Here is a 25,019-nt window from a genome sequence, read left to right on the forward strand (position 1 = left end):
GCGCTGAAGAAATCAGTCCCCTCCATCTCCTACCTCTGGAAAACGCCCAAGCCCGTGGAGAACTGCCGGCACCGCTTCGTGGGGGCCGGGACCCTCCTCCGTGTCCTCCTGTGGCCCAGTCCAAGGGGCCTGGGCCTGGCCGGGGCTGCATTGGACCCCGACCACCCTGGCGTGTGGACTCGCTAAAAATCGGCCATTAGATATTGGATTCCAGCTTCCTGGAGGTCATTTCACTAATGAGTGCACCGGAAAGAGTTTCCTAATCCATCTGTGAGGGTGGCAACTGAAAGAGAATTTGAAAGCTGACAGAATAGGCGAGGGAAGGCATAGGAGATTTCCACACCCAGCAAGGAAGACTTTCCCGAAATGGAAGCAAGAAACGAGCAAACAGAGACACCGGTAGCCCGCCCGGAAAAGAGTCTGCCCCTGAGAGAAAGCACCCTGACCAGGTTCACCCGTGGGTGGGTGGCGAGCTAGCGGCATTCAGAAGAGCGAGGCCCGCAGTCTGTGCGGAAGACACCTGAGCTCGGGTGTGTGTGGCGGCGCGATTCACAAGCAGCTCTAGACGTTAAACCAAGGAGAAGCCAGGGAGTTCCCAACGCCCCAGGTGTCCTCAGCCCACGACTGGCTGCTGTGGGAATGCGAAGCCCGGCTCCTTGTCTCAGAGCGGGGTTCCCAGGAGGATCAGGCTGAAGCTGGGACTTGGCCTCAAAGTGTCCCCTCGCATGGCCACCCCCTTCCCCTTCCTGCTCCTCTACTCCTGGTGCCCCTCCATCCAGGGGCCAGACCTTAAAGAGTCACCGCAAGAGAATCCTGGTCCCAAAGGAGCCTTCTGGGGGACCGGTGCTGAGAGAGGTTGTGGGCATGGCCCGCTGGGGCTCTGCCCGAACCAGGGCTGAGAGATGCCACCTCCCAGCTCTGGGTCCCTGCAGGAAGTGTTGGCAAGCACAGGGCCGGTCCTCCAAAGGCCCAGGTGCAGGGAGCCCAGGCCAAGCAGCCTGTGGAAGAAGCCACTTGCCGTGCCACCCCGGGAACAGGACTGCAGGCCCCGGCCCTTCCCACCTCCTCCTCCTCCTCCCCCCGCCCCCCCCACAGGGCACAGGGCTCAGAGACACCTCAGACTCTTGCTACCCAAAGTGCAAAGGGCATCAGTTGCTCCTCCAACCCCCCCGCCCAGCAGACCACGTTGTCCAGCCAGCCCCCGGGCCTCCCTGGGGTGCCCAGCACAAAAGTGCAGACACCCACCGGACCCTCAATCTCAGTTTTCGGATGTTTTTGCCACTCTAAGGACCCGCAGGCCAGCTGGGCCTTCGGGCAGGACAGAGAGCCCCGGAATCCGACGTGGAGAGCTGCGTGTACGTCCCCATCAGGAGGCGGTCCCCACCTCCGCGGCTCTCCCCTTGTGGGGAGCGGCAGCCCAGCCGGCAGCCCCAGGGCCTCAGGGAAGACACCAGGCTGGGCCCCCGCGGCACAGCGGGGGCACGTCCCCCGCACTCAAGCGACTTAGGGACGGCTGCTGGAGACTGCTGCGGCCACCCTGCTGCCGGGTTCCTGGAGGGCTTCCTGGAAGCAGCGTCCACACCAAGCCCTTGGAAGGCCCAGGCGACGGAGGAGCCGGTCAGGCAGGGGCCGAGGACGGTGAGAGGCCGGGCGGGCGGGAAGGACCATGTCAGGCAGGGGCAGAGGACGGTGACAGGCCGGGCGGGGAGGAGCCGGACAGGCGGGGGCCCAGGACAGTGACGGGCCTGGCCGGGGAGGAGTGCGTCAGGCAGGGGCAGAGGAGACGGGCTGGGTAAGGGTTAGGGTTACAGTTAGGGCACAATTCACAATCGCAAAGACGTGGAAGCGACCCGAGTGCCCATCCATCCAGGAGTGCATGAATAAAATGTGGCGCGTGGACACCACGGAGTGCCATTCGGCTGTGAGGAGCAGCGGTGAGAGGGCGCCTCTCGTGTTCTCCTGGCCAGAGCTGGGACCCGTTCCAGTAAGCCAGGTATCCCAAGAATGGACACACGAGCACCACGTGAGCGCGCTCACCAGCAAATTGGTACGAACGGATGGACGCCTAAGTGGACAGAGAGGAATCACCTTCATCGGGTGGGTGTCGGGCGGGTGGGGGGAGGGGAGGGGCATACACATCCATTAGGCATGGGGTGGGTGCGCACCGACTGGGGGATGGGCGCACTTGAAGCTCTGACCCGAGGGGGGAGGCTTGGAGAGGGCAAGGCACCCGACCTTAACATTGGTACCCCCACAATACGCTGGAACAACATGAGAGGTATATGAATAAGAACACAGGGGGGGCCGGGCGCGGTGGCTCACGCCTGTAATCCTAGCTCTCTGGGAGGCCGAGGCGGGCGGATTGCTCCAGGTCAGGAGTTCGAAACCAGCCTGAGCAAGAGCGAGACCCCGTCTCTACTAAAAATAGAAAGAAATTAATTGGCCAACTAATATATATAGAAAAACACAGCCGGGCGTGGTGGTGCATGCCTGTAGTCCCAACTACTCGGGAGGCTGAGGCAGCAGGATTGCTTGAGCCCGGAGATTGAGGTTGCTGTGAGCTAGGCTGACGCCATGGCACTCACTCTAGCCTGGGCAGCAAAACGAGACTCTGTCTCAAAAAAAAAAAAAAAAAAAAGAACACAGGGGGGAGGGGGGCACGGGCAACACATGTCACCTGAATACTTGTACTCCCATCATCTGCTTGAAGAGAGAGAGAAAAGAAAATGCAATCATAGAGGTAAGAGACACTTTTTAAAAATAATGAATCCGAAGAGAAAAGTAAAAGGAGGCCTGTGGAGCAGGTCTGGGTGTGACTCCGGATCCCCCAACATCAGGTGCCACCACCAAAGATTCCTGCGTGTAGCCCATAGAACCCCAAAAGCAACGGGACGAGTTCTGGTCACATACTCCCTCAAAATGACATCCTGGCCTTCTTCTGGAACTCCCTCCCCTCTCAGACTCTCAAGGTTTCCTCCAGCGTGTCGGTTCCCACAGAGCAGACCTTTGGTCTGAGACCTGACAGTCCAGATGCCACGCATGCTGCCGCGTGGCGGCGGTGTCGCGGCTTGGGACAAGAGGAGGCCCCACGGTGCGGGCTGGGGCGCCAGGCACCGCGGGCGGGCGCTGAGGGTGGGGGTGACCCCCACCGCGGGCCGCCGCCACGCTCCCAGAAAGGGGACAGAACAAGAGGCAAAAAAAAAAAAAAAAAAAAAAAAAAAAAGCAGCAGCCTGTGGCACCCGGTATTCCCAGGCGGTCTCCCATCCAAGTACTAACCAGGCCCGACCCTGCTTAGCTTCCGAGACCAGACGAGATCGGGGGCGTTCAGGGTGGTGTGGCCCTAGACGGCGGCGGAGGGCGCCCCTGCCCCGCTCGAGAAGCCGAGCCTCTCTGGGCTTCCCCGCCGCCGCCGCCTCCCGCCCCAGGCCCCGCGCCGGGCCGGGCCGGTTGAGTTCGCCGGCCGGGTCCCGCGGGCTCCCAGGGACGGGGGTGATGGGCGGGGCGGGGCGGGGCGGGGCGGGGGGCTGTCTCTCTATACACACACACACACACTCACACTCACTCACACTCACACAAGATGCGCCTCCACGGCTGGACTCGCCAAGGTGGAGCCCTCCCAGCCCCCCTCGTCTCCTCGCCCGGCCTCCTTCACCTACCCGCTGCCCACCCCCAGCGCGTCGCTGCCTGCCGCTGACTGCGCACGTGCGGGACGCTCGCCCTTTGACCCCAGCCAGGGGCCGCCCTCCCCCACAACCCCTTTCAGCTGCACCCCCCCCCTCGCCCTGTGGGTGGGCTGCCGCCTATTCCCCGGGGCCAGGGCTGGGGCACAGCCAGTGTATGGGGCGTCTCTCTCTGGGGATGTGTCCCATGGGTGGGGTGGGGTGGCGTGGTTTGGGGGGCGCTGAAGAAATCAGTCCCCTCCATCTCCTACCTCTGGAAAACGCCCAAGCCCGTGGAGAACTGCCGGCACCGCTTCGTGGGGGCCGGGACCCTCCTCCGTGTCCTCCTGTGGCCCAGTCCAAGGGGCCTGGGCCTGGCCGGGGCTGCATTGGACCCCGACCACCCTGGCGTGTGGACTCGCTAAAAATCGGCCATTAGATATTGGATTCCAGCTTCCTGGAGGTCATTTCACTAATGAGTGCACCGGAAAGAGTTTCCTAATCCATCTGTGAGGGTGGCAACTGAAAGAGAATTTGAAAGCTGACAGAATAGGCGAGGGAAGGCATAGGAGATTTCCACACCCAGCAAGGAAGACTTTCCCGAAATGGAAGCAAGAAACGAGCAAACAGAGACACCGGTAGCCCGCCCGGAAAAGAGTCTGCCCCCGAGAGAAAGTACCCTGACCAGGTTCACCCATGGGTGGGTGGGTGGCGAGCTAGCGGCATTCAGAAGAGCGAGGCCCGCAGTCTGTGCGGAAGACACCTGAGCTCGGGTGTGTGTGGCGGCGCGATTCACAAGCAGCTCTAGACGTTAAACCAAGGAGAAGCCAGGGAGTTCCCAACGCCCCAGGTGTCCTCAGCCCACGACTGGCTGCTGTGGGAATGCGAAGCCCGGCTCCTTGTCTCAGAGCGGGGTTCCCAGGAGGATCAGGCTGAAGCTGGGACTTGGCCTCAAAGTGTCCCCTCGCATGGCCACCCCCTTCCCCTTCCTGCTCCTCTACTCCTGGTGCCCCTCCATCCAGGGGCCAGACCTTAAAGAGTCACCGCAAGAGAATCCTGGTCCCAAAGGAGCCTTCTGGGGGACCGGTGCTGAGAGAGGTTGTGGGCATGGCCCGCTGGGGCTCTGCCCGAACCAGGGCTGAGAGATGCCACCTCCCAGCTCTGGGTCCCTGCAGGAAGTGTTGGCAAGCACAGGGCCGGTCCTCCAAAGGCCCAGGTGCAGGGAGCCCAGGCCAAGCAGCCTGTGGAAGAAGCCACTTGCCGTGCCACCCCGGGAACAGGACTGCAGGCCCCGGCCCTTCCCACCTCCTCCTCCTCCTCCCCCCGCCCCCCCCACAGGGCACAGGGCTCAGAGACACCTCAGACTCTTGCTACCCAAAGTGCAAAGGGCATCAGTTGCTCCTCCAACCCCCCCGCCCAGCAGACCACGTTGTCCAGCCAGCCCCCGGGCCTCCCTGGGGTGCCCAGCACAAAAGTGCAGACACCCACCGGACCCTCAATCTCAGTTTTCGGATGTTTTTGCCACTCTAAGGACCCGCAGGCCAGCTGGGCCTTCGGGCAGGACAGAGAGCCCCGGAATCCGACGTGGAGAGCTGCGTGTACGTCCCCATCAGGAGGCGGTCCCCACCTCCGCGGCTCTCCCCTTGTGGGGAGCGGCAGCCCAGCCGGCAGCCCCAGGGCCTCAGGGAAGACACCAGGCTGGGCCCCCGCGGCACAGCGGGGGCACGTCCCCCGCACTCAAGCGACTTAGGGACGGCTGCTGGAGACTGCTGCGGCCACCCTGCTGCCGGGTTCCTGGAGGGCTTCCTGGAAGCAGCGTCCACACCAAGCCCTTGGAAGGCCCAGGCGACGGAGGAGCCGGTCAGGCAGGGGCCGAGGACGGTGAGAGGCCGGGCGGGCGGGAAGGACCATGTCAGGCAGGGGCAGAGGACGGTGACAGGCCGGGCGGGGAGGAGCCGGACAGGCGGGGGCCCAGGACAGTGACGGGCCTGGCCGGGGAGGAGTGCGTCAGGCAGGGGCAGAGGAGACGGGCTGGGTAAGGGTTAGGGTTACAGTTAGGGCACAATTCACAATCGCAAAGACGTGGAAGCGACCCGAGTGCCCATCCATCCAGGAGTGCATGAATAAAATGTGGCGCGTGGACACCACGGAGTGCCATTCGGCTGTGAGGAGCAGCGGTGAGAGGGCGCCTCTCGTGTTCTCCTGGCCAGAGCTGGGACCCGTTCCAGTAAGCCAAGTATCCCAAGAATGGACACACGAGCACCACGTGAGCGCGCTCACCAGCAAATTGGTACGAACGGATGGACGCCTAAGTGGACAGAGAGGAATCACCTTCATCGGGTGGGTGTCGGGCGGGTGGGGGGAGGGGAGGGGCATACACATCCATTAGGCATGGGGTGGGTGCGCACCGACTGGGGGATGGGCGCACTTGAAGCTCTGACCCGAGGGGGGAGGCTTGGAGAGGGCAAGGCACCCGACCTTAACATTGGTACCCCCACAATACGCTGGAACAACATGAGAGGTATATGAATAAGAACACAGGGGGGGCCGGGCGCGGTGGCTCACGCCTGTAATCCTAGCTCTCTGGGAGGCCGAGGCGGGCGGATTGCTCCAGGTCAGGAGTTCGAAACCAGCCTGAGCAAGAGCGAGACCCCGTCTCTACTAAAAATAGAAAGAAATTAATTGGCCAACTAATATATATAGAAAAACACAGCCGGGCGTGGTGGTGCATGCCTGTAGTCCCAACTACTCGGGAGGCTGAGGCAGCAGGATTGCTTGAGCCCGGAGATTGAGGTTGCTGTGAGCTAGGCTGACGCCATGGCACTCACTCTAGCCTGGGCAGCAAAACGAGACTCTGTCTCAAAAAAAAAAAAAAAAAAAAGAACACAGGGGGGAGGGGGGCACGGGCAACACATGTCACCTGAATACTTGTACTCCCATCATCTGCTTGAAGAGAGAGAGAAAAGAAAATGCAATCATAGAGGTAAGAGACACTTTTTAAAAATAATGAATCCGAAGAGAAAAGTAAAAGGAGGCCTGTGGAGCAGGTCTGGGTGTGACTCCGGATCCCCCAACATCAGGTGCCACCACCAAAGATTCCTGCGTGTAGCCCATAGAACCCCAAAAGCAACGGGACGAGTTCTGGTCACATACTCCCTCAAAATGACATCCTGGCCTTCTTCTGGAACTCCCTCCCCTCTCAGACTCTCAAGGTTTCCTCCAGCGTGTCGGTTCCCACAGAGCAGACCTTTGGTCTGAGACCTGACAGTCCAGATGCCACGCATGCTGCCGCGTGGCGGCGGTGTCGCGGCTTGGGACAAGAGGAGGCCCCACGGTGCGGGCTGGGGCGCCAGGCACCGCGGGCGGGCGCTGAGGGTGGGGGTGACCCCCACCCCGGGCCGCCGCCACGCTCCCAGAAAGGGGACAGAACAAGAGGCAAAAAAAAAAAAAAAAAAAAAAAAAAAAGCAGCAGCCTGTGGCACCCGGTATTCCCAGGCGGTCTCCCATCCAAGTACTAACCAGGCCCGACCCTGCTTAGCTTCCGAGACCAGACGAGATCGGGGGCGTTCAGGGTGGTGTGGCCCTAGACGGCGGCGGAGGGCGCCCCTGCCCCGCTCGAGAAGCCGAGCCTCTCTGGGCTTCCCCGCCGCCGCCGCCTCCCGCCCCAGGCCCCGCGCCGGGCCGGGCCGGTTGAGTTCGCCGGCCGGGTCCCGCGGGCTCCCAGGGACGGGGGTGATGGGCGGGGCGGGGCGGGGCGGGGCGGGGCGGGGGGCTGTCTCTCTATACACACACACACACACTCACACTCACTCACACTCACACAAGATGCGCCTCCACGGCTGGACTCGCCAAGGTGGAGCCCTCCCAGCCCCCCTCGTCTCCTCGCCCGGCCTCCTTCACCTACCCGCTGCCCACCCCCAGCGCGTCGCTGCCTGCCGCTGACTGCGCACGCGCGGGACGCTCGCCCTTTGACCCCAGCCAGGGGCCGCCCTCCCCCACAACCCCTTTCAGCTGCGCCCCCCCCCTCGCCCTGTGGGTGGGCTGCCGCCTATTCCCCGGGGCCAGGGCTGGGGCACAGCCAGTGTATGGGGCGTCTCTCTCTGGGGATGTGTCCCATGGGTGGGGTGGGGTGGCGTGGTTTGGGGGGCGCTGAAGAAATCAGTCCCCTCCATCTCCTACCTCTGGAAAACGCCCAAGCCCGTGGAGAACTGCCGGCACCGCTTCGTGGGGGCCGGGACCCTCCTCCGTGTCCTCCTGTGGCCCAGTCCAAGGGGCCTGGGCCTGGCCGGGGCTGCATTGGACCCCGACCACCCTGGCGTGTGGACTCGCTAAAAATCGGCCATTAGATATTGGATTCCAGCTTCCTGGAGGTCATTTCACTAATGAGTGCACCGGAAAGAGTTTCCTAATCCATCTGTGAGGGTGGCAACTGAAAGAGAATTTGAAAGCTGACAGAATAGGCGAGGGAAGGCATAGGAGATTTCCACACCCAGCAAGGAAGACTTTCCCGAAATGGAAGCAAGAAACGAGCAAACAGAGACACCGGTAGCCCGCCCGGAAAAGAGTCTGCCCCTGAGAGAAAGCACCCTGACCAGGTTCACCCGTGGGTGGGTGGCGAGCTAGCGGCATTCAGAAGAGCGAGGCCCGCAGTCTGTGCGGAAGACACCTGAGCTCGGGTGTGTGTGGCGGCGCGATTCACAAGCAGCTCTAGACGTTAAACCAAGGAGAAGCCAGGGAGTTCCCAACGCCCCAGGTGTCCTCAGCCCACGACTGGCTGCTGTGGGAATGCGAAGCCCGGCTCCTTGTCTCAGAGCGGGGTTCCCAGGAGGATCAGGCTGAAGCTGGGACTTGGCCTCAAAGTGTCCCCTCGCATGGCCACCCCCTTCCCCTTCCTGCTCCTCTACTCCTGGTGCCCCTCCATCCAGGGGCCAGACCTTAAAGAGTCACCGCAAGAGAATCCTGGTCCCAAAGGAGCCTTCTGGGGGACCGGTGCTGAGAGAGGTTGTGGGCATGGCCCGCTGGGGCTCTGCCCGAACCAGGGCTGAGAGATGCCACCTCCCAGCTCTGGGTCCCTGCAGGAAGTGTTGGCAAGCACAGGGCCGGTCCTCCAAAGGCCCAGGTGCAGGGAGCCCAGGCCAAGCAGCCTGTGGAAGAAGCCACTTGCCGTGCCACCCCGGGAACAGGACTGCAGGCCCCGGCCCTTCCCACCTCCTCCTCCTCCTCCCCCCGCCCCCCCCACAGGGCACAGGGCTCAGAGACACCTCAGACTCTTGCTACCCAAAGTGCAAAGGGCATCAGTTGCTCCTCCAACCCCCCCGCCCAGCAGACCACGTTGTCCAGCCAGCCCCCGGGCCTCCCTGGGGTGCCCAGCACAAAAGTGCAGACACCCACCGGACCCTCAATCTCAGTTTTCGGATGTTTTTGCCACTCTAAGGACCCGCAGGCCAGCTGGGCCTTCGGGCAGGACAGAGAGCCCCGGAATCCGACGTGGAGAGCTGCGTGTACGTCCCCATCAGGAGGCGGTCCCCACCTCCGCGGCTCTCCCCTTGTGGGGAGCGGCAGCCCAGCCGGCAGCCCCAGGGCCTCAGGGAAGACACCAGGCTGGGCCCCCGCGGCACAGCGGGGGCACGTCCCCCGCACTCAAGCGACTTAGGGACGGCTGCTGGAGACTGCTGCGGCCACCCTGCTGCCGGGTTCCTGGAGGGCTTCCTGGAAGCAGCGTCCACACCAAGCCCTTGGAAGGCCCAGGCGACGGAGGAGCCGGTCAGGCAGGGGCCGAGGACGGTGAGAGGCCGGGCGGGCGGGAAGGACCATGTCAGGCAGGGGCAGAGGACGGTGACAGGCCGGGCGGGGAGGAGCCGGACAGGCGGGGGCCCAGGACAGTGACGGGCCTGGCCGGGGAGGAGTGCGTCAGGCAGGGGCAGAGGAGACGGGCTGGGTAAGGGTTAGGGTTACAGTTAGGGCACAATTCACAATCGCAAAGACGTGGAAGCGACCCGAGTGCCCATCCATCCAGGAGTGCATGAATAAAATGTGGCGCGTGGACACCACGGAGTGCCATTCGGCTGTGAGGAGCAGCGGTGAGAGGGCGCCTCTCGTGTTCTCCTGGCCAGAGCTGGGACCCGTTCCAGTAAGCCAGGTATCCCAAGAATGGACACACGAGCACCACGTGAGCGCGCTCACCAGCAAATTGGTACGAACGGATGGACGCCTAAGTGGACAGAGAGGAATCACCTTCATCGGGTGGGTGTCGGGCGGGTGGGGGGAGGGGAGGGGCATACACATCCATTAGGCATGGGGTGGGTGCGCACCGACTGGGGGATGGGCGCACTTGAAGCTCTGACCCGAGGGGGGAGGCTTGGAGAGGGCAAGGCACCCGACCTTAACATTGGTACCCCCACAATACGCTGGAACAACATGAGAGGTATATGAATAAGAACACAGGGGGGGCCGGGCGCGGTGGCTCACGCCTGTAATCCTAGCTCTCTGGGAGGCCGAGGCGGGCGGATTGCTCCAGGTCAGGAGTTCGAAACCAGCCTGAGCAAGAGCGAGACCCCGTCTCTACTAAAAATAGAAAGAAATTAATTGGCCAACTAATATATATAGAAAAACACAGCCGGGCGTGGTGGTGCATGCCTGTAGTCCCAACTACTCGGGAGGCTGAGGCAGCAGGATTGCTTGAGCCCGGAGATTGAGGTTGCTGTGAGCTAGGCTGACGCCATGGCACTCACTCTAGCCTGGGCAGCAAAACGAGACTCTGTCTCAAAAAAAAAAAAAAAAAAAAGAACACAGGGGGGAGGGGGGCACGGGCAACACATGTCACCTGAATACTTGTACTCCCATCATCTGCTTGAAGAGAGAGAGAAAAGAAAATGCAATCATAGAGGTAAGAGACACTTTTTAAAAATAATGAATCCGAAGAGAAAAGTAAAAGGAGGCCTGTGGAGCAGGTCTGGGTGTGACTCCGGATCCCCCAACATCAGGTGCCACCACCAAAGATTCCTGCGTGTAGCCCATAGAACCCCAAAAGCAACGGGACGAGTTCTGGTCACATACTCCCTCAAAATGACATCCTGGCCTTCTTCTGGAACTCCCTCCCCTCTCAGACTCTCAAGGTTTCCTCCAGCGTGTCGGTTCCCACAGAGCAGACCTTTGGTCTGAGACCTGACAGTCCAGATGCCACGCATGCTGCCGCGTGGCGGCGGTGTCGCGGCTTGGGACAAGAGGAGGCCCCACGGTGCGGGCTGGGGCGCCAGGCACCGCGGGCGGGCGCTGAGGGTGGGGGTGACCCCCACCCCGGGCCGCCGCCACGCTCCCAGAAAGGGGACAGAACAAGAGGCAAAAAAAAAAAAAAAAAAAAAAAAAAAGCAGCAGCCTGTGGCACCCGGTATTCCCAGGCGGTCTCCCATCCAAGTACTAACCAGGCCCGACCCTGCTTAGCTTCCGAGACCAGACGAGATCGGGGGCGTTCAGGGTGGTGTGGCCCTAGACGGCGGCGGAGGGCGCCCCTGCCCCGCTCGAGAAGCCGAGCCTCTCTGGGCTTCCCCGCCGCCGCCGCCTCCCGCCCCAGGCCCCGCGCCGGGCCGGGCCGGTTGAGTTCGCCGGCCGGGTCCCGCGGGCTCCCAGGGACGGGGGTGATGGGCGGGGCGGGGCGGGGCGGGGCGGGGGGCTGTCTCTCTATACACACACACACACACTCACACTCACTCACACTCACACAAGATGCGCCTCCACGGCTGGACTCGCCAAGGTGGAGCCCTCCCAGCCCCCCTCGTCTCCTCGCCCGGCCTCCTTCACCTACCCGCTGCCCACCCCCAGCGCGTCGCTGCCTGCCGCTGACTGCGCACGCGCGGGACGCTCGCCCTTTGACCCCAGCCAGGGGCCGCCCTCCCCCACAACCCCTTTCAGCTGCGCCCCCCCCCTCGCCCTGTGGGTGGGCTGCCGCCTATTCCCCGGGGCCAGGGCTGGGGCACAGCCAGTGTATGGGGCGTCTCTCTCTGGGGATGTGTCCCATGGGTGGGGTGGGGTGGCGTGGTTTGGGGGGCGCTGAAGAAATCAGTCCCCTCCATCTCCTACCTCTGGAAAACGCCCAAGCCCGTGGAGAACTGCCGGCACCGCTTCGTGGGGGCCGGGACCCTCCTCCGTGTCCTCCTGTGGCCCAGTCCAAGGGGCCTGGGCCTGGCCGGGGCTGCATTGGACCCCGACCACCCTGGCGTGTGGACTCGCTAAAAATCGGCCATTAGATATTGGATTCCAGCTTCCTGGAGGTCATTTCACTAATGAGTGCACCGGAAAGAGTTTCCTAATCCATCTGTGAGGGTGGCAACTGAAAGAGAATTTGAAAGCTGACAGAATAGGCGAGGGAAGGCATAGGAGATTTCCACACCCAGCAAGGAAGACTTTCCCGAAATGGAAGCAAGAAACGAGCAAACAGAGACACCGGTAGCCCGCCCGGAAAAGAGTCTGCCCCTGAGAGAAAGCACCCTGACCAGGTTCACCCGTGGGTGGGTGGCGAGCTAGCGGCATTCAGAAGAGCGAGGCCCGCAGTCTGTGCGGAAGACACCTGAGCTCGGGTGTGTGTGGCGGCGCGATTCACAAGCAGCTCTAGACGTTAAACCAAGGAGAAGCCAGGGAGTTCCCAACGCCCCAGGTGTCCTCAGCCCACGACTGGCTGCTGTGGGAATGCGAAGCCCGGCTCCTTGTCTCAGAGCGGGGTTCCCAGGAGGATCAGGCTGAAGCTGGGACTTGGCCTCAAAGTGTCCCCTCGCATGGCCACCCCCTTCCCCTTCCTGCTCCTCTACTCCTGGTGCCCCTCCATCCAGGGGCCAGACCTTAAAGAGTCACCGCAAGAGAATCCTGGTCCCAAAGGAGCCTTCTGGGGGACCGGTGCTGAGAGAGGTTGTGGGCATGGCCCGCTGGGGCTCTGCCCGAACCAGGGCTGAGAGATGCCACCTCCCAGCTCTGGGTCCCTGCAGGAAGTGTTGGCAAGCACAGGGCCGGTCCTCCAAAGGCCCAGGTGCAGGGAGCCCAGGCCAAGCAGCCTGTGGAAGAAGCCACTTGCCGTGCCACCCCGGGAACAGGACTGCAGGCCCCGGCCCTTCCCACCTCCTCCTCCTCCTCCCCCCGCCCCCCCCACAGGGCACAGGGCTCAGAGACACCTCAGACTCTTGCTACCCAAAGTGCAAAGGGCATCAGTTGCTCCTCCAACCCCCCCGCCCAGCAGACCACGTTGTCCAGCCAGCCCCCGGGCCTCCCTGGGGTGCCCAGCACAAAAGTGCAGACACCCACCGGACCCTCAATCTCAGTTTTCGGATGTTTTTGCCACTCTAAGGACCCGCAGGCCAGCTGGGCCTTCGGGCAGGACAGAGAGCCCCGGAATCCGACGTGGAGAGCTGCGTGTACGTCCCCATCAGGAGGCGGTCCCCACCTCCGCGGCTCTCCCCTTGTGGGGAGCGGCAGCCCAGCCGGCAGCCCCAGGGCCTCAGGGAAGACACCAGGCTGGGCCCCCGCGGCACAGCGGGGGCACGTCCCCCGCACTCAAGCGACTTAGGGACGGCTGCTGGAGACTGCTGCGGCCACCCTGCTGCCGGGTTCCTGGAGGGCTTCCTGGAAGCAGCGTCCACACCAAGCCCTTGGAAGGCCCAGGCGACGGAGGAGCCGGTCAGGCAGGGGCCGAGGACGGTGAGAGGCCGGGCGGGCGGGAAGGACCATGTCAGGCAGGGGCAGAGGACGGTGACAGGCCGGGCGGGGAGGAGCCGGACAGGCGGGGGCCCAGGACAGTGACGGGCCTGGCCGGGGAGGAGTGCGTCAGGCAGGGGCAGAGGAGACGGGCTGGGTAAGGGTTAGGGTTACAGTTAGGGCACAATTCACAATCGCAAAGACGTGGAAGCGACCCGAGTGCCCATCCATCCAGGAGTGCATGAATAAAATGTGGCGCGTGGACACCACGGAGTGCCATTCGGCTGTGAGGAGCAGCGGTGAGAGGGCGCCTCTCGTGTTCTCCTGGCCAGAGCTGGGACCCGTTCCAGTAAGCCAGGTATCCCAAGAATGGACACACGAGCACCACGTGAGCGCGCTCACCAGCAAATTGGTACGAACGGATGGACGCCTAAGTGGACAGAGAGGAATCACCTTCATCGGGTGGGTGTCGGGCGGGTGGGGGGAGGGGAGGGGCATACACATCCATTAGGCATGGGGTGGGTGCGCACCGACTGGGGGATGGGCGCACTTGAAGCTCTGACCCGAGGGGGGAGGCTTGGAGAGGGCAAGGCACCCGACCTTAACATTGGTACCCCCACAATACGCTGGAACAACATGAGAGGTATATGAATAAGAACACAGGGGGGGCCGGGCGCGGTGGCTCACGCCTGTAATCCTAGCTCTCTGGGAGGCCGAGGCGGGCGGATTGCTCCAGGTCAGGAGTTCGAAACCAGCCTGAGCAAGAGCGAGACCCCGTCTCTACTAAAAATAGAAAGAAATTAATTGGCCAACTAATATATATAGAAAAACACAGCCGGGCGTGGTGGTGCATGCCTGTAGTCCCAACTACTCGGGAGGCTGAGGCAGCAGGATTGCTTGAGCCCGGAGATTGAGGTTGCTGTGAGCTAGGCTGACGCCATGGCACTCACTCTAGCCTGGGCAGCAAAACGAGACTCTGTCTCAAAAAAAAAAAAAAAAAAAGAACACAGGGGGGAGGGGGGCACGGGCAACACATGTCACCTGAATACTTGTACTCCCATCATCTGCTTGAAGAGAGAGAGAAAAGAAAATGCAATCATAGAGGTAAGAGACACTTTTTAAAAATAATGAATCCGAAGAGAAAAGTAAAAGGAGGCCTGTGGAGCAGGTCTGGGTGTGACTCCGGATCCCCCAACATCAGGTGCCACCACCAAAGATTCCTGCGTGTAGCCCATAGAACCCCAAAAGCAACGGGACGAGTTCTGGTCACATACTCCCTCAAAATGACATCCTGGCCTTCTTCTGGAACTCCCTCCCCTCTCAGACTCTCAAGGTTTCCTCCAGCGTGTCGGTTCCCACAGAGCAGACCTTTGGTCTGAGACCTGACAGTCCAGATGCCACGCATGCTGCCGCGTGGCGGCGGTGTCGCGGCTTGGGACAAGAGGAGGCCCCACGGTGCGGGCTGGGGCGCCAGGCACCGCGGGCGGGCGCTGAGGGTGGGGGTGACCCCCACCCCGGGCCGCCGCCACGCTCCCAGAAAGGGGACAGAACAAGAGGCAAAAAAAAAAAAAAAAAAAAAAAAAAAAGCAGCAGCCTGTGGCACCCGGTATTCCCAGGCGGTCTCCCATCCAAGTACTAACCAGGCCCGACCCTGCTTAGCTTCCGAGACCAGACGAGATCGGGGGCGTTCAGGGTGGTGTGGCCCTAGACGGCGGCGGAGGGCGCCCCTGCCCCGCTCGAGAAGCCGAGCCTCTCTGGGCTTCCCCGCCGCCGCCGCCTCCCGCCCCAGGCCCCGCGCCGGGCCGGGCCGGTTGAGTTCGCCGGCCGGGTCCCGCGGGCTCCCAGGGACGGGGGTGATGGGCGGGGCGGGGCGGGGCGGGGCGGGGGGCTGTCTCTCTATACACACACACACACACTCACACTCACTCACACTCACACAAGATGCGCCTCCACGGCTGGACTCGCCAAGGTGGAGCCCTCCCAGCCCCCCTCGTCTCCTCGCCCGGCCTCCTTCACCTACCCGCTGCCCACCCCCAGCGCGTCGCTGCCTGCCGCTGACTGCGCACGCGCGGGACGCTCGCCCTTTGACCCCAGCCAGGGGCCGCCCTCCCCCACAACCCCTTTCAGCTGCGCCCCCCCCCTCGCCCTGTGGGTGGGCTGCCGCCTATTCCCCGGGGCCAGGGCTGGGGCACAGCCAGTGTATGGGGCGTCTCTCTCTGGGGATGTGTCCCATGGGTGGGGTGGGGTGGCGTGGTTTGGGGGGCGCTGAAGAAATCAGTCCCCTCCATCTCCTACCTCTGGAAAACGCCCAAGCCCGTGGAGAACTGCCGGCACCGCTTCGTGGGGGCCGGGACCCTCCTCCGTGTCCTCCTGTGGCCCAGTCCAAGGGGCCTGGGCCTGGCCGGGGCTGCATTGGACCCCGACCACCCTGGCGTGTGGACTCGCTAAAAATCGGCCATTAGATATTGGATTCCAGCTTCCTGGAGGTCATTTCACTAATGAGTGCACCGGAAAGAGTTTCCTAATCCATCTGTGAGGGTGGCAACTGAAAGAGAATTTGAAAGCTGACAGAATAGGCGAGGGAAGGCATAGGAGATTTCCACACCCAGCAAGGAAGACTTTCCCGAAATGGAAGCAAGAAACGAGCAAACAGAGACACCGGTAGCCCGCCCGGAAAAGAGTCTGCCCCTGAGAGAAAGCACCCTGACCAGGTTCACCCGTGGGTGGGTGGCGAGCTAGCGGCATTCAGAAGAGCGAGGCCCGCAGTCTGTGCGGAAGACACCTGAGCTCGGGTGTGTGTGGCGGCGCGATTCACAAGCAGCTCTAGACGTTAAACCAAGGAGAAGCCAGGGAGTTCCCAACGCCCCAGGTGTCCTCAGCCCACGACTGGCTGCTGTGGGAATGCGAAGCCCGGCTCCTTGTCTCAGAGCGGGGTTCCCAGGAGGATCAGGCTGAAGCTGGGACTTGGCCTCAAAGTGTCCCCTCGCATGGCCACCCCCTTCCCCTTCCTGCTCCTCTACTCCTGGTGCCCCTCCATCCAGGGGCCAGACCTTAAAGAGTCACCGCAAGAGAATCCTGGTCCCAAAGGAGCCTTCTGGGGGACCGGTGCTGAGAGAGGTTGTGGGCATGGCCCGCTGGGGCTCTGCCCGAACCAGGGCTGAGAGATGCCACCTCCCAGCTCTGGGTCCCTGCAGGAAGTGTTGGCAAGCACAGGGCCGGTCCTCCAAAGGCCCAGGTGCAGGGAGCCCAGGCCAAGCAGCCTGTGGAAGAAGCCACTTGCCGTGCCACCCCGGGAACAGGACTGCAGGCCCCGGCCCTTCCCACCTCCTCCTCCTCCTCCCCCCGCCCCCCCCACAGGGCACAGGGCTCAGAGACACCTCAGACTCTTGCTACCCAAAGTGCAAAGGGCATCAGTTGCTCCTCCAACCCCCCCGCCCAGCAGACCACGTTGTCCAGCCAGCCCCCGGGCCTCCCTGGGGTGCCCAGCACAAAAGTGCAGACACCCACCGGACCCTCAATCTCAGTTTTCGGATGTTTTTGCCACTCTAAGGACCCGCAGGCCAGCTGGGCCTTCGGGCAGGACAGAGAGCCCCGGAATCCGACGTGGAGAGCTGCGTGTACGTCCCCATCAGGAGGCGGTCCCCACCTCCGCGGCTCTCCCCTTGTGGGGAGCGGCAGCCCAGCCGGCAGCCCCAGGGCCTCAGGGAAGACACCAGGCTGGGCCCCCGCGGCACAGCGGGGGCACGTCCCCCGCACTCAAGCGACTTAGGGACGGCTGCTGGAGACTGCTGCGGCCACCCTGCTGCCGGGTTCCTGGAGGGCTTCCTGGAAGCAGCGTCCACACCAAGCCCTTGGAAGGCCCAGGCGACGGAGGAGCCGGTCAGGCAGGGGCCGAGGACGGTGAGAGGCCGGGCGGGCGGGAAGGACCATGTCAGGCAGGGGCAGAGGACGGTGACAGGCCGGGCGGGGAGGAGCCGGACAGGCGGGGGCCCAGGACAGTGACGGGCCTGGCCGGGGAGGAGTGCGTCAGGCAGGGGCAGAGGAGACGGGCTGGGTAAGGGTTAGGGTTACAGTTAGGGCACAATTCACAATCGCAAAGACGTGGAAGCGACCCGAGTGCCCATCCATCCAGGAGTGCATGAATAAAATGTGGCGCGTGGACACCACGGAGTGCCATTCGGCTGTGAGGAGCAGCGGTGAGAGGGCGCCTCTCGTGTTCTCCTGGCCAGAGCTGGGACCCGTTCCAGTAAGCCAGGTATCCCAAGAATGGACACACGAGCACCACGTGAGCGCGCTCACCAGCAAATTGGTACGAACGGATGGACGCCTAAGTGGACAGAGAGGAATCACCTTCATCGGGTGGGTGTCGGGCGGGTGGGGGGAGGGGAGGGGCATACACATCCATTAGGCATGGGGTGGGTGCGCACCGACTGGGGGATGGGCGCACTTGAAGCTCTGACCCGAGGGGGGAGGCTTGGAGAGGGCAAGGCACCCGACCTTAACATTGGTACCCCCACAATACGCTGGAACAACATGAGAGGTATATGAATAAGAACACAGGGGGGGCCGGGCGCGGTGGCTCACGCCTGTAATCCTAGCTCTCTGGGAGGCCGAGGCGGGCGGATTGCTCCAGGTCAGGAGTTCGAAACCAGCCTGAGCAAGAGCGAGACCCCGTCTCTACTAAAAATAGAAAGAAATTAATTGGCCAACTAATATATATAGAAAAACACAGCCGGGCGTGGTGGTGCATGCCTGTAGTCCCAACTACTCGGGAGGCTGAGGCAGCAGGATTGCTTGAGCCCGGAGATTGAGGTTGCTGTGAGCTAGGCTGACGCCATGGCACTCACTCTAGCCTGGGCAGCAAAACGAGACTCTGTCTCAAAAAAAAAAAAAAAAAAAAGAACACAGGGGGGAGGGGGGCACGGGCAACACATGTCACCTGAATACTTGTACTCCCATCATCTGCTTGAAGAGAGAGAGAAAAGAAAATGCAATCATAGAGGTAAGAGACACTTTTTAAAAATAATGAATCCGAAGAGAAAAGTAAAAGGAGGCCTGTGGAGCAGGTCTGGGTGTGACTCCGGATCCCCCAACATCAGGTGCCACCACCAAAGATTCCTGCGTGTAGCCCATAGAACCCCAAAAGCAACGGGACGAGTTCTGGTCACATACTCCCTCAAAATGACATCCTGGCCTTCTTCTGGAACTCCCTCCCCTCTCAGACTCTCAAGGTTTCCTCCAGCGTGTCGGTTCCCACAGAGCAGACCTTTGGTCTGAGACCTGACAGTCCAGATGCCACGCATGCTGCCGCGTGGCGGCGGTGTCGCGGCTTGGGACAAGAGGAGGCCCCACGGTGCGGGCTGGGGCGCCAGGCACCGCGGGCGGGCGCTGAGGGTGGGGGTGACCCCCACCCCGGGCCGCCGCCACGCTCCCAGAAAGGGGACAGAACAAGAGGCAAAAAAAAAAAAAAAAAAAAAAAAAAAGCAGCAGCCTGTGGCACCCGGTATTCCCAGGCGGTCTCCCATCCAAGTACTAACCAGGCCCGACCCTGCTTAGCTTCCGAGACCAGACGAGATCGGGGGCGTTCAGGGTGGTGTGGCCCTAGACGGCGGCGGAGGGCGCCCCTGCCCCGCTCGAGAAGCCGAGCCTCTCTGGGCTTCCCCGCCGCCGCCGCCTCCCGCCCCAGGCCCCGCGCCGGGCCGGGCCGGTTGAGTTCGCCGGCCGGGTCCCGCGGGCTCCCAGGGACGGGGGTGATGGGCGGGGCGGGGCGGGGCGGGGCGGGGGGCTGTCTCTCTATACACACACACACACACTCACACTCACTCACACTCACACAAGATGCGCCTCCACGGCTGGACTCGCCAAGGTGGAGCCCTCCCAGCCCCCCTCGTCTCCTCGCCCGGCCTCCTTCACCTACCCGCTGCCCACCCCCAGCGCGTCGCTGCCTGCCGCTGACTGCGCACGCGCGGGACGCTCGCCCTTTGACCCCAGCCAGGGGCCGCCCTCCCCCACAACCCCTTTCAGCTGCGCCCCCCCCCTCGCCCTGTGGGTGGGCTGCCGCCTATTCCCCGGGGCCAGGGCTGGGGCACAGCCAGTGTATGGGGCGTCTCTCTCTGGGGATGTGTCCCATGGGTGGGGTGGGGTGGCGTGGTTTGGGGGGCGCTGAAGAAATCAGTCCCCTCCATCTCCTACCTCTGGAAAACGCCCAAGCCCGTGGAGAACTGCCGGCACCGCTTCGTGGGGGCCGGGACCCTCCTCCGTGTCCTCCTGTGGCCCAGTCCAAGGGGCCTGGGCCTGGCCGGGGCTGCATTGGACCCCGACCACCCTGGCGTGTGGACTCGCTAAAAATCGGCCATTAGATATTGGATTCCAGCTTCCTGGAGGTCATTTCACTAATGAGTGCACCGGAAAGAGTTTCCTAATCCATCTGTGAGGGTGGCAACTGAAAGAGAATTTGAAAGCTGACAGAATAGGCGAGGGAAGGCATAGGAGATTTCCACACCCAGCAAGGAAGACTTTCCCGAAATGGAAGCAAGAAACGAGCAAACAGAGACACCGGTAGCCCGCCCGGAAAAGAGTCTGCCCCTGAGAGAAAGCACCCTGACCAGGTTCACCCGTGGGTGGGTGGCGAGCTAGCGGCATTCAGAAGAGCGAGGCCCGCAGTCTGTGCGGAAGACACCTGAGCTCGGGTGTGTGTGGCGGCGCGATTCACAAGCAGCTCTAGACGTTAAACCAAGGAGAAGCCAGGGAGTTCCCAACGCCCCAGGTGTCCTCAGCCCACGACTGGCTGCTGTGGGAATGCGAAGCCCGGCTCCTTGTCTCAGAGCGGGGTTCCCAGGAGGATCAGGCTGAAGCTGGGACTTGGCCTCAAAGTGTCCCCTCGCATGGCCACCCCCTTCCCCTTCCTGCTCCTCTACTCCTGGTGCCCCTCCATCCAGGGGCCAGACCTTAAAGAGTCACCGCAAGAGAATCCTGGTCCCAAAGGAGCCTTCTGGGGGACCGGTGCTGAGAGAGGTTGTGGGCATGGCCCGCTGGGGCTCTGCCCGACCCAGGGCTGAGAGATGCCACCTCCCAGCTCTGGGTCCCTGCAGGAAGTGTTGGCAAGCACAGGGCCGGTCCTCCAAAGGCCCAGGTGCAGGGAGCCCAGGCCAAGCAGCCTGTGGAAGAAGCCACTTGCCGTGCCACCCCGGGAACAGGACTGCAGGCCCCGGCCCTTCCCACCTCCTCCTCCTCCTCCTCCTCCTCCCCCCGCCCCCCCCCACAGGGCACAGGGCTCAGAGACACCTCAGACTCTTGCTACCCAAAGTGCAAAGGGCATCAGTTGCTCCTCCAACCCCCCCGCCCAGCAGACCACGTTGTCCAGCCAGCCCCCGGGCCTCCCTGGGGTGCCCAGCACAAAAGTGCAGACACCCACCGGACCCTCAATCTCAGTTTTCGGATGTTTTTGCCACTCTAAGGACCCGCAGGCCAGCTGGGCCTTCGGGCAGGACAGAGAGCCCCGGAATCCGACGTGGAGAGCTGCGTGTACGTCCCCATCAGGAGGCGGTCCCCACCTCCACGACTCTCCCCTTGTGGGGAGCGGCAGCCCAGCCGGCAGCCCCAGGGCCTCAGGGAAGACACCAGGCTGGGCCCCCGCGGCACAGCGGGGGCACGTCCCCCGCACTCAAGCGACTTAGGGACGGCTGCTGGAGACTGCTGCGGCCACCCTGCTGCCGGGTTCCTGGGGGGCTTCCTGGAAGCAGCGTCCACACCAAGCCCTTGGAAGGCCCAGGCGACGGAGGAGCCGGTCAGGCAGGGGCCGAGGACGGTGAGAGGCCGGGCGGGCGGGAAGGAGCATGTCAGGCAGGGGCAGAGGACGGTGACAGGCCGGGCAGGGAGGAGCCGGACAGGCGGGGGCCCAGGACAGTGACGGGCCTGGCCGGGGAGGAGTGCGTCAGGCAGGGGCAGAGGAGACGGGCTGGGTAAGGGTTAGGGTTACAGTTAGGGCACAATTCACAATCGCAAAGACGTGGAAGCGACCCGAGTGCCCATCCATCCAGGAGTGCATGAATAAAATGTGGCGCGTGGACACCACGGAGTGCCATTCGGCTGTGAGGAGCAGCGGTGAGAGGGCGCCTCTCGTGTTCTCCTGGCCAGAGCTGGGACCCGTTCCAGTAAGCCAGGTATCCCAAGAATGGACACACGAGCACCACGTGAGCGCGCTCACCAGCAAATTGGTACGAACGGATGGACGCCTAAGTGGACAGAGAGGAATCACCTTCATCGGGTGGGTGTCGGGCGGGTGGGGGGAGGGGAGGGGCATACACATCCATTAGGGATGGGGTGGGTGCGCACCGACTGGGGGATGGGCGCACTTGAAGCTCTGACCCGAGGGGGGAGGCTTGGAGAGGGCAAGGCACCCGACCTTAACATTGGTACCCCCACAATACGCTGGAACAACATGAGAGGTATATGAATAAGAACACAGGGGGGGCCGGGCGCGGTGGCTCACGCCTGTAATCCTAGCTCTCTGGGAGGCCGAGGCGGGCGGATTGCTCCAGGTCAGGAGTTCGAAACCAGCCTGAGCAAGAGCGAGACCCCGTCTCTACTAAAAATAGAAAGAAATTAATTGGCCAACTAATATATATAGAAAAACACAGCCGGGCTTGGTGGTGCATGCCTGTAGTCCCAACTACTCGGGAGGCTGAGGCAGCAGGATTGCTTGAGCCCGGAGATTGAGGTTGCTGTGAGCTAGGCTGACGCCATGGCACTCACTCTAGCCTGGGCAGCAAAACGAGACTCTGTCTCAAAAAAAAAAAAAAAAAAAGAACACAGGGGGGAGGGGGGCACGGGCAACACATGTCACCTGAATACTTGTACTCCCATCATCTGCTTGAAGAGAGAGAGAAAAGAAAATGCAATCATAGAGGTAAGAGACACTTTTTAAAAATAATGAATCCGAAGAGAAAAGTAAAAGGAGGCCTGTGGAGCAGGTCTGGGTGTGACTCCGGATCCCCCAACATCAGGTGCCACCACCAAAGATTCCTGCGTGTAGCCCATAGAACCCCAAAAGCAACGGGACGAGTTCTGGTCACATACTCCCTCAAAATGACATCCTGGCCTTCTTCTGGAACTCCCTCCCCTCTCAGACTCTCAAGGTTTCCTCCAGCGTGTCGGTTCCCACAGAGCAGACCTTTGGTCTGAGACCTGACAGTCCAGATGCCACGCATGCTGCGGCGTGGCGGCGGTGTCGCGGCTTGGGACAAGAGGAGGCCCCACGGTGCGGGCTGGGGCGCCAGGCACCGCGGGCGAGCGCTGAGGGTGGGGGTGACCCCCACCCCGGGCCGCCGCCACGCTCCCAGAAAGGGGACAGAACAAGAGGCAAAAAAAAAAAAAAAAAAAAGCAGCAGCCTGTGGCACCCGGTATTCCCAGGCGGTCTCCCATCCAAGTACTAACCAGGCCCGACCCTGCTTAGCTTCCGAGACCAGACGAGATCGGGGGCGTTCAGGGTGGTGTGGCCCTAGACGGCGGCGGAGGGCGCCCCTGCCCCGCTCAAGAAGCCGAGCCTCTCTGGGCTTCCCCGCCGCCGCCTCCCGCCCCAGGCCCCGCGCCGGGCCGGGCCGGTTGAGTTCGCCGGCCGGGTCCCGCGGGCTCCCAGGGACGGGGGTGATGGGCGGGGCGGGGCGGGGCGGGACGGGGGGCTGTCTCTCTATACACACACACACACACTCACACTCACTCACACTCACACAAGATGCGCCTCCACGGCTGGACTCGCCAAGGTGGAGCCCTCCCAGCCCCCCTCGTCTCCTCGCCCGGCCTCCTTCACCTACCCGCTGCCCACCCCCAGCGCGTCGCTGCCTGCCGCTGACTGCGCACGCGCGGGGCGCTCGCCCTTTGACCCCAGCCAGGGGCCGCCCTCCCCCACAACCCCTTTCAGCTGCGCCCCCCCCCTCGCCCTGTGGGTGGGCTGCCGCCTATTCCCCGGGGCCAGGGCTGGGGCACAGCCAGTGTATGGGGCGTCTCTCTCTGGGGATGTGTCCCATGGGTGGGGTGGGGTGGCGTGGTTTGGGGGGCGCTGAAGAAATCAGTCCCCTCCATCTCCTACCTCTGGAAAACGCCCAAGCCCGTGGAGAACTGCCGGCACCGCTTCGTGGGGGCCGGGACCCTCCTCCGTGTCCTCCTGTGGCCCAGTCCAAGGGGCCTGGGCCTGGCCGGGGCTGCATTGGACCCCGACCACCCTGGCGTGTGGACTCGCTAAAAATCGGCCATTAGATATTGGATTCCAGCTTCCTGGAGGTCATTTCACTAATGAGTGCACCGGAAAGAGTTTCCTAATCCATCTGTGAGGGTGGCAACTGAAAGAGAATTTGAAAGCTGACAGAATAGGCGAGGGAAGGCATAGGAGATTTCCACACCCAGCAAGGAAGACTTTCCCGAAATGGAAGCAAGAAACGAGCAAACAGAGACACCGGTAGCCCGCCCGGAAAAGAGTCTGCCCCTGAGAGAAAGCACCCTGACCAGGTTCACCCGTGGGTGGGTGGCGAGCTAGCGGCATTCAGAAGAGCGAGGCCCGCAGTCTGTGCGGAAGACACCTGCGCTCGGGTGTGTGTGGCGGCGCGATTCACAAGCAGCTCTAGACGTTAAACCAAGGAGAAGCCAGGGAGTTCCCAACGCCCCAGGTGTCCTCAGCCCACGACTGGCTGCTGTGGGAATGCGAAGCCCGGCTCCTTGTCTCAGAGCGGGGTTCCCAGGAGGATCAGGCTGAAGCTGGGACTTGGCCTCAAAGTGTCCCCTCGCATGGCCACCCCCTTCCCCTTCCTGCTCCTCTACTCCTGGTGCCCCTCCATCCAGGGGCCAGACCTTAAAGAGTCACCGCAAGAGAATCCTGGTCCCAAAGGAGCCTTCTGGGGGACCGGTGCTGAGAGAGGTTGTGGGCATGGCCCGCTGGGGCTCTGCCCGAACCAGGGCTGAGAGATGCCACCTCCCAGCTCTGGGTCCCTGCAGGAAGTGTTGGCAAGCACAGGGCCGGTCCTCCAAAGGCCCAGGTGCAGGGAGCCCAGGCCAAGCAGCCTGTGGAAGAAGCCACTTGCCGTGCCACCCCGGGAACAGGACTGCAGGCCCCGGCCCTTCCCACCTCCTCCTCCTCCTCCCCCCGCCCCCCCCACAGGGCACAGGGCTCAGAGACACCTCAGACTCTTGCTACCCAAAGTGCAAAGGGCATCAGTTGCTCCTCCAACCCCCCCGCCCAGCAGACCACGTTGTCCAGCCAGCCCCCGGGCCTCCCTGGGGTGCCCAGCACAAAAGTGCAGACACCCACCGGACCCTCAATCTCAGTTTTCGGATGTTTTTGCCACTCTAAGGACCCGCAGGCCAGCTGGGCCTTCGGGCAGGACAGAGAGCCCCGGAATCCGACGTGGAGAGCTGCGTGTACGTCCCCATCAGGAGGCGGTCCCCACCTCCGCGGCTCTCCCCTTGTGGGGAGCGGCAGCCCAGCCGGCAGCCCCAGGGCCTCAGGGAAGACACCAGGCTGGGCCCCCGCGGCACAGCGGGGGCACGTCCCCCGCACTCAAGCGACTTAGGGACGGCTGCTGGAGACTGCTGCGGCCACCCTGCTGCCGGGTTCCTGGAGGGCTTCCTGGAAGCAGCGTCCACACCAAGCCCTTGGAAGGCCCAGGCGACGGAGGAGCCGGTCAGGCAG

General features: G+C 62.9%; 6 non-coding genes across 6 annotated transcripts; all 6 read right to left on the reverse strand.

The window, feature by feature from the left end:
* Positions 1–3,228: 3,228 nt before the first annotated feature.
* Positions 3,229–3,347, reverse strand: LOC142865367 (5S ribosomal RNA). The gene has a single exon (XR_012915670.1). It is a non-coding gene; the product is annotated as a 5S ribosomal RNA (ribosomal RNA).
* A 3,783-nt stretch (positions 3,348–7,130) lies between these two features.
* On the reverse strand, positions 7,131–7,249 carry LOC142865368 (5S ribosomal RNA). Its single transcript, XR_012915671.1, has one exon. It is a non-coding gene; the product is annotated as a 5S ribosomal RNA (ribosomal RNA).
* A 3,783-nt stretch (positions 7,250–11,032) lies between these two features.
* LOC142865369 (5S ribosomal RNA) lies at positions 11,033–11,151 on the reverse strand. The gene has a single exon (XR_012915672.1). It is a non-coding gene; the product is annotated as a 5S ribosomal RNA (ribosomal RNA).
* Positions 11,152–14,929: 3,778 nt separating this feature from the next.
* Positions 14,930–15,048, reverse strand: LOC142865371 (5S ribosomal RNA). The gene has a single exon (XR_012915674.1). It is a non-coding gene; the product is annotated as a 5S ribosomal RNA (ribosomal RNA).
* A 3,778-nt stretch (positions 15,049–18,826) lies between these two features.
* On the reverse strand, positions 18,827–18,945 carry LOC142865372 (5S ribosomal RNA). The gene has a single exon (XR_012915675.1). It is a non-coding gene; the product is annotated as a 5S ribosomal RNA (ribosomal RNA).
* Positions 18,946–22,725: 3,780 nt separating this feature from the next.
* On the reverse strand, positions 22,726–22,844 carry LOC142865373 (5S ribosomal RNA). The gene has a single exon (XR_012915676.1). It is a non-coding gene; the product is annotated as a 5S ribosomal RNA (ribosomal RNA).
* Between the last annotated feature and the right edge of the window lie 2,175 nt (positions 22,845–25,019).

This window comes from Microcebus murinus, chromosome 28 (genome assembly GCF_040939455.1).
Source record: "Microcebus murinus isolate Inina chromosome 28, M.murinus_Inina_mat1.0, whole genome shotgun sequence".
Lineage (NCBI taxonomy): Eukaryota > Metazoa > Chordata > Mammalia > Primates > Cheirogaleidae > Microcebus > Microcebus murinus.